Source organism: Dermacentor andersoni, chromosome 1, assembly GCF_023375885.2.
Source record: "Dermacentor andersoni chromosome 1, qqDerAnde1_hic_scaffold, whole genome shotgun sequence".
Taxonomy (NCBI): Eukaryota; Metazoa; Arthropoda; class Arachnida; order Ixodida; family Ixodidae; genus Dermacentor; species Dermacentor andersoni.
This window is the reverse complement of record NC_092814.1, coordinates 41,689,183-41,698,379: the sequence shown is the minus strand read 5'-3', so window position 1 is coordinate 41,698,379 and position 9,197 is coordinate 41,689,183.

The following is a 9,197-nucleotide window of genomic DNA, read 5'->3' as shown; positions in this document are numbered from 1 at the left end:
TGACTGGCTGTCGAGGGCTCACGTGCTTTGAAATTTGTGCCGGGAAACTAAAACTTTGCAAAAGGCAATTTTGCATATTCATCAAGATGAAACGTGACGTGGAGCTGCAAATTTTATCGACTAAGGCTTTTTTCTGGTCCTTGGCAGCGATATTGCGAGTGTAGTGCTATAAAAAGAAAGTGAGCGGTAGCGTGCAGGATCCCGTTCAATGTACTATTATGAGCAATATGAAAGGGAACACAGGAACGCGTGGCAAGCAGCCTCGAAACAGACTCGGAGCGATACGGGGATGGCGCTGTGAAAAACAAAGGGGGAAAGGAGGGCGCTCTTCCACTAACAGTCAACACTCCCACCACGATGGCATTTCTACAAAGCAGCAGCTTACGCCATTTCGCCGGTAATATGGTATCGTCCGACGGCCGATAAGACGGTAATCGTCGCAGTGACTTACACCGATTCATTTTCTTTTCTTTCATTCATTCTCTTTTTTCTTCACGCAACCGCTTGATATAGCACTCTTAGACCAAGCTTGTCCTGTATGACAAACCGATTCTTTATTTGAATCGACATACCCGGTTGTCAGTGACACCACGAACAGCGGCGGCGCTCGAACCAATGACGACAGACGAATAGAATAAAGAAAAAAAAAACATTGACAAACTGTCTCTCGTGCGACTTTGTTGCACCAAGTTCGTTCAGAAAAATTCACCTAGCACACTGCAGTCGCCCACGCAGAGCAGTCAACTGGGATTTTGTAGCCTCAAGATGCCTCGAGTGCCTTTACATAGCGGAAAGATATAATAGAAATGTCCAAAAGAGGTTATACGCAACGAAATATTGCTCTCGTGACAGCCCGCCCATTGAAAATGGTCACCGGATTATCCAGGCTTACCGAGACGAAGGACGCATAAACGATGCGCCGCACTGCAGACGACCCCGATCAACAATGAACGACCAAGGCCTTTGCATCGTGGCTGCCGTCAGCGACAAACCATTTCTAAGTGCAAAGGACGTTCGAGGTGCTCTCGGCCTAGACAACTTCAGCGACAGCACGGTACGACGAATGCTTAAAGAAGCAGGACTGCGAAGTCGCATCGCCGCACGGAAAACTCTGGTCACCGCAGCCAACAAAGCAGCTCGCCTGAGATTCGCTACTGAACTCCGCAGCTGGAGCGAGAGCGAGTGGAACTATGTGGTTTTCTCTGATAAGTCCACGTTCTCGAGCCGCTGGGACCAACGGAAGAGAATGTGGCGGACCGACAACAAACGCTTTAGTCCGCAGGATATCCAGGAGGTGGCCGCCAGCGGACGCGTGTCTGTGAACGTCTGGGAGGCGATTTCCTACGAAGGCCTAGGCCCACTGATGAGAATTGATGGGAGGTTGACCAGTGCTGCGTATTGCACTATGTTCGAGCACCAGATGGTCTGTTATGTGTTGGACGGGCCGCACCCGGATGGGTGTTATTTTTTCGGGCAGGACTTGTCTCCCGTTCATACATCTAAAAACGTGGCGCGCCTTTTGCAACAATGAGGGCTAATGCAACTGCAGTGGTGCGCTAAGGGTGCCGACATGAGCCTTATAGAGCACGTTTGGGGAGGTATGAAAGTGAACCTTTCGAAGAGGTCGTTAGAATTGGCGAACTCCGACCAACTATGGGAAGCAATATAACATGAGTGGAAGCGCCTTCAGCATGATACCTCATTCATCGAGGCTCTCTACGCGTCTCTGCCCCAAAAAATGGAGGCCGTCGTTCAAGTCGGCGGTGGCATGACGGGTTATTAGACCACCAACGAACAATACAAAGGACGAGCATAAGCTGGAATGACGTCATTTCCTTATTTTATTTGCTACAATATCTTTTTAATATTCGACGAGCGCCAATAAACTTATTTTGAACTCACCCTTGCAGCCCATTTTTTTGCGATTTAGAAGACTTGCGGAAAATCAATATCGAATTAAGGAACAGTGCTACCTTTTGTAATGATTTCGGCGCAAAAATTTACCAGTGACGCATTATCTAACAGTGTTATCACTGTCTGCTGGCGATTCGAAGTTCCACACTTTGCAGCCCACGGCGGGAGTGCGAACAGTTGTTAGAACAGCGTCCTCCTTTCCAATTTGTTTCCGACGGCGGCCGCTGCGTATCACCCATGGGTGGGTCTGAGGGTGTTTCCTACGCGTTCCTGTGTTCCCTTTCATATTGCTCATAATAGTACTTGCAATTTCCCGAATATGTGGTGGCGATCCAAGATAGCCGCTATGACAGCTTGCTGATTGGCTGAAGGAATATGCCTTGAGGAGCGTTACAGGAAGGGTCGTTTCGTAAACGTCAATTTGATGTTGCGTGACGTTGTGCTGGGTCGTCATTGCAAATATTTTCGGCCAAATTTGTGGTGCGATGAGCCGCGCGAAACGCTAATGAATGGCCATATATATTGGCGTTCGAGAAACATGCGTATCGCCGCATTGTCCCCAATGTTTGGGCCATGAAAATATTTTGTTCATAACATGCGCTCATCGTATTTGCATCGCTCTCGAGTGCTGCTGGCATTTGTGTTTTGAACCATCTTTAAAAAAACACACAAACACGCTTACTTGAAATAATATTGGTTTAACATTGCAAACCTTCTGCGACGTTTTCCACTTTTCACTGCTGCGTTTGTATTGTAATCAAGATTAATGACTTTTCGCATCATCAGAAGTTATGAAAACGGCGGCTTTTTAATTTATAAACAGAAATCTACGCAAGGCGGTGCCTAGAAGTTTCCACTGATTGATTGATTGCCCTACAACTTTGTAATCGACATGTTTGCGATTTAACCAATAATTAAAAAGTTAATTAATTAAAAGCAATGAATTAATTAATACTTCGTGATGAAAAAAAAAATACTGGCTGTAAGTATACACACGACTGCCTCTACTATACAGTCGGTACGATTTCTCTAGAGCCTTCAGGTTTTTTTTTTAATCTTGGTTCAAGTTAACTGGGACAGCCGGTACATAGGATGTGTTCAATGTCTAAAACATAATGTTCCATGGACATCTATTGTACATAAATGGTTCACTGGGGAGGAACACCGGCGTCGAGCATGATACATTTAGAATCGTTAGGCTCACTCGCGGGATTTTGTATCCTTTTCACCAATTGAGAATTCCTAGAGCATCCACAGTACTGCGCTGAATGGTAAACATTATGTTAAAAAAAATTCGCATCGACAATCGCACTAGGCAGCTTCCCCAAGAACAGTCGTTGCGATGAAACATGCGGTTATCACTGTCGGCTTCACAGCTACTTCGCCGGGCGTAATCAAGTGCACAGAATTTTCGAACGAATGAAGCGTACAGTCATAAAGGCGAGATTAGAAATGCTGCCTGTAGGTTAATGTGAGATAAAACCAAGCTGGCTAGCATAAAAGTGCTGCTTCCGGAAATTGGAGTTTCCAATATCCTGCACACTACAGGGATGGCCATCTCATCTCGCCCACGGTGGTTATACACGTTGCAGCAGTACACCTGAACAGTGCTGCACAATAGGGAGAACTATGGAATAGAGAGAAAACGTCGAGCACGCCCGGATATACGTTTTAGGTTTGTGCGATGCACCAAGCAATCGACAAATGCTGAGTTATTTCGTAAGGAAGCAGATGTCGAGCGGAAACTTAAGCTAACAATTGTGTTGGAAGGACGGCAAAAACGGATATTAATACGTAGATGACGTCACCCCAGCATTAATATCCGCCCATGTCTTCGTTTGAGCACAATTGTTCGCTTAAGTTTCCTCTCGAGATCTGCTTCTTTACGAAATAACTGAGCGTTTGTTACCATGCTTGCTCGATATCGCAATCATAAGTAGTACTGCTCATGATTGCGATATAGAGCAAGCACGGAAACTACATTGGTGGAATGAGACTTCATAAAGGTTCGCTCCACTCAAGTGTGCCGCTACTTATTGCGTGGAAACCCGTCAAACACGCGCAGGGTAGAACGCAAAAAGAACTTGCGCTTTTGATGGAGGCACTTGGAGAATTAAAGCTAGCGAGGTTAAAAGTGAGGTCAGTCAGTCGCGTACATGTTTACACAAGGCGCGCTTGCACCTGTTTTACGCAACGACGTTGTAAAATGACTTGACAGAACTGACGAACAAGAAGGGAACGCTGTCCTCCCACGCTGCACTCGCCGGATGTGCAGTGCACGCCGTTAAAATGAGACCAAATATATTCGCCGGAGAGACAACGGTGGCGGTGGCGACGCGATATGCGGGGCGACAATGCGCCGAGGCGAGCGATACCTCGAAGGCGGAAATTGGGGCGACGATCGGCTCACTGTCGTTACACGCGTGTGCTACTCGTGGCCGAGATCACGCTTTAAATGTTTAACGGCCTGTCGAACTCGGGCGTAGGCGATGACGGAAACGTCTGAGGAGGGCCGGCGCATCAACGCTCATAGTTTGCGCGTGTCCCACGCGCATGCGCTTAGGTTATGGTAGCACCTGAAGTTTAGCGGTTATTACCCGGATGTGAAGTGGGAACGACCGGCAAGCCTAGTCTATACGCTTGTGTCGATCCACGGCTCAATGTATGTATCCACTGCGGCTCTTTGATGCGGGCTCGTAAACGATGGCGCCGCAGGATTTAAGATGTCCACTGAGTAGCCGGTCGCCCAACGTGTTTGGCGTTCTACAATTCACAGATCAAAGCGACTCCAGGCCTCAGCGCGCGACTGAGTCCGGGAGAAAATTTTGCCTGTGAGGTATGCAAACCATCTGCCAAATTCAGTAACTTGTTTCGGAGACGAAAAATAAATCCATGAGACTTCCTGATAAAAACATCACTTGAAACGTTTTCGACACACGAAGGAAGAAAAAGAAAGAAAGGCTACTCCTCAAAGCCTTGCGCTTTCAATTTCCACGCGAAATCGTTCTCTCGCGTTGCATCATCTACTCGTACCTTAAATCAGCACTGGCAGTGCATTGCGGCAAAGAAAGGTTCTCTTAGGGACATTGGCCTCGACCAGACACTTCAGTTGCTTCTTAATGTATGTGCATGTGTACGATGTATGAATGCGTCATTTCATTTGTCCCCTTTGTCATGTGGAGAAATGTAGCAGGCGTATGGCCATGCAAACATCTCTGGCGTATATTAAAGGATGCTTTCTTTATGTTTTCTGGGTTGTTAAAGTTATCACACAAACCTTTCCTGTTGACATGCGTTGGCCATACTTCATTCATACTTCAGCAGCAGTGATTATAAAGATTGCGTTAACTGCTGGAGAGGTAAATGATGACACACACGCACGAACGGAGGCCGTCTCAAGATAACTTAGTATGTTAAAACGACAGCTTTAATATTCGAAACTGGTGGCCCTTCTCCCCGCTTTGAGGTTTGTATGTTTCTCTCCGTTTATGGGAGGAGAGTCAACTTTGGTCACTATATGCAGGTGCTGGCTACTGTGATACTAAGGAGAAAAACATTCTTAGTCGATTCTCCGTAATGGCGGTGACGTGGGGACACAAGGGGTACGTAGCCTTAAATGCACAAAAACAATAGGGGGCCCATCCGCAACAGGCACCTCCGCGGCGAATGCGACCGCTTGGTTGATAGCTATATTGCAACCAAGTTACAGCCAGGATACTAGGGATAGTGGGAGTTGCTTAGGAGATTCAACTGCGGGGCTGGAATTACAACAAGACACTCGTATACTATGTCGTGGTATCATTTGGCATTGTGGTTGGCTATGAGATTGCCGCTTCGCGTGTCTGCTGATGTACCCACAAGGTTTAGTGACACACAGATGGCATGGATATATGCAGCAGGTTACATGAGAAAGCTATCGCAGACATTGACGGTCATCTTGGATGGTTTCTGCCTCAATTTTTAGTTCATTCATCCCGCAGGAAAATGGTACAGAAGTGGCATAAAACATAAAGGGGATCCCACATTTAGCGTTAGTGTTTCGTGCGCGCACTTGAGTGTGCTCTAAATATGTATCAAAACGCGGTGTATTCATCTGTGCAACCAGGTACCTACATCCGGGGGACATATCCACTTATGTCAACGCAGGCACAAGACACTGCAACTTGGAACGCTATAAAGCCGACTGAGTTACACCCTCTGTGCAGAAACGGTGCTGGGCAAAAAAGGATAAGAGTCGTGGGTATGTGTTACGCACTCACCAACTGTTCCACGGGACATAAAAAAAAAAAAAAGGCAGTCGTTACGCGGTCAACGTTGCGTTTCTTGCTCGCAATAAATTGCTCGCTAATGGAAACTGACCCAGGCAACCTTTAACACCCGAATTTTTTTGAGTGAGGCTAGCTTAGCAGGGCTCTTTGAGGAACTATCAGGCATTGTTTGGGATATCATTGACCTTAGTGAGATTAGAACTGGTGCGGCTTATACAGCGCTGTCTAACGACCATGTCCTCTGCTATAGAGATCTCTCACATGAGAAGCAATACGCGGTAGGATTTCTAATCCATAAGGACATAGCGGGCAACATTGACGAATTCTATACCTTAATGAGAGGGTAGCAGTAGTCGCAATCAAACATAATAAGGGATTTAGATTAAAGATAGTACAAGCCTACGTTCCAACATCCAGCCATGATGATGACGAAGTAGATCAGCTTTATGAAGATGTTGAATTACCAATGAGAAAAGTGCAAACTCAGTATACTGTAGTAATGGGCCACTTCAATGCGAAAGTGGGGAAAAGGCAGGCTAGCGAAGAAGCATTTGGCAACTACGGCGTTGGTTCTAGGAAACCTAGAGGAGAGATGCTGATGAAATTCGCGGAAAGGAATAAGCTGCGAATAATGAACACCTTCTTCAGGAAGTGTAGCATCAAAAAGTGGACCTGGAAAAGCCCTAATGCTGAAACAAAAATGAAATTGATTTCATACTTAATGCCATTCCCAGCATAGTGCAGGATGTAGAAGTGTTAGGTAGGTTAAAGTGCAGTGATCATAGGTTAGTGAGGTCTAGGATTTAGCTCAATTTCAAGAGAGAAAAGTAAAATTGGTCAGGAAGAAACAGGCCAACCTAGACGCAGCAAAGGTAAAAGCATACCAATTTAGGCTCGTACTAGCAAAACAAATATGCAGCCTTAGAAGAGAGAAATGAATATGAGATAGAGGTAATGAATGAAACCGTAGCTAGGCTGGCTTCAGAGGCAGCAATTGAAGTGGGAGGTAAGGCACCAAGGCAACCAGTAGGCAAGCTCTCCCAAGTAACAAAGGAGCTAATAAAGAAAGGACGAAGAATGAAAGTGTCCAACACAAGAGATAAGATGGAATTCGCGGAACTGAAAAAAACTGATCAACAAGGAGAAAATAAGGGATATACGAAATTATAACTTGAGAAAAACTGAAAAAGCCGTAAGACATAGACGCAGCTTGAAATCAATGAGAAGAAAACTTGGCATAGGAGAAACCAAGATGTATGCACTGAAAGATAAGCAGGGTAATATCATCAGCAATTTTGAAGGCATAGTAAAAGCAGCGGAAGAATTCTATACAGACTTGTACGGTACTTAGAGGAGCCACGATACCTCCATTCGAAGCAGTAATGAACAGGCTGCATAGGCTTCTTCTATTACTAGCGATGAAGTTAGAAGGGCCTTGCAAGACATGAAACCGGGAAAACCTGCAGGAGACGATGGAATAACAGCCAATTGTATCGAAGATGGAGAACACATAATGCTTGAAAAGCTGGCGGCTCTCTATACGAAGTGCTTATCGACTTCAAGGGTCCCAGAGAAGTGGAAGAATGCAAACATTATACTAATCCACAAAAAGGGAGACGTTAAAGAATTGAAAAATTATAGGCCCATTAGCTTGCTCCCAGTATAATATAAAATATTCATCAAAATTATTTCCAATAGAATAAGAGCAACACTGCACTTTACTCAAACAAGGGAACAGGCTGGCTTCAGGAAGGGATACTCTACAATGAATCACATTGACGTTATGAATCAGGTAACAAAGAAATCTGCAGAGTACAATCAGCCTGTTTATATGGCTTTCATAGATTACGAAAATGCATTTGATTAAATAGAGATACCAGCAGTCATAGAGGCATTACGTAATCAAAGTGTACAGGCCACTTACGTAAATATCTTGGGAAATATCTACAGAGATTCCACAGCTGCCTTAATTACCCAAGAAAAGTAGGAAGATACCTGTTAGGAAAGAGGTCAGGCAAGGAGACACAATCTCTCCAATGCTATTCATTGCGTGCGTGGAAGAAGTATTCAAGCTATTAAACTGGGATGGCTTAGGAGTAAGGATCAACGGCGAATATCTCAAGAACCTGAGATTTGCAAATGCCCTTGTCCTGTTCAGAAACACTGGGGACGAGTTACAACAAATGATTGAGGACGCAAGGCATGCAAGGCATAATGTTAAGAGATAGAAAGAGAGGGGTTTGGATCAGAGAGCAAACGGTACAGCCGATATTCTAATTGACATTAAGAAAAAAAAATGAGCTGGGCAGGTCATTTAATGCGCAGGTTATATAATCGGTGGACCATTAGGGTTACAGAATGGGTGCCAAGAGAAGAGAAGTGCTGTCGAGGACGGCAGAAGACTACGTGGAGTAGGAATCGGTTGGCGTAGGACAGGGGTAATTGGAGACCTCAGGGAGAAACACTGCTTTTGCCTTCGTCCTACAGTGGACATAAAATAGGTCGATGATTATGATGATGATGACTATGATTAAAATGATTATGCGCTACCATGCGGAGAGGGAAATCATCAGAACGAAACAGGAAGACCTGGCAGGTGCTATGTAAGACATAACGGCAAGTTTTTGTAATGCCATTTCAAAATAGTTAATAAAATTTGGTTCAGCTGTGGTAGCTTTCATGCGGGATAGGCCGTCATCTCAATCATAGGTTAAATGAGCACAAGGAGTCATTGGCCGGTGGAACGCCGCCTAACCATTGGTTTCACTGCAGAGGATGTCAATGCACTCCCAATTTTAAAGATAATGAAGTTGTACTGCAGGAATGAAGTGCGTATCTTGGAAGTGAGTGGCTGCTGCTATAGAAGCTGGAGCTAACGCGTGTACAGTCGCGGCAAGAATGGCTTTTCCCCTTCAGGAGAAAAGGGTAATGAATCGGGGGCCATATATTTTCAAACGCTTTTGTTGTTTCGACTAGATTTATTTCTTATCACCTGTCACGTCTGGGGCCTATCCC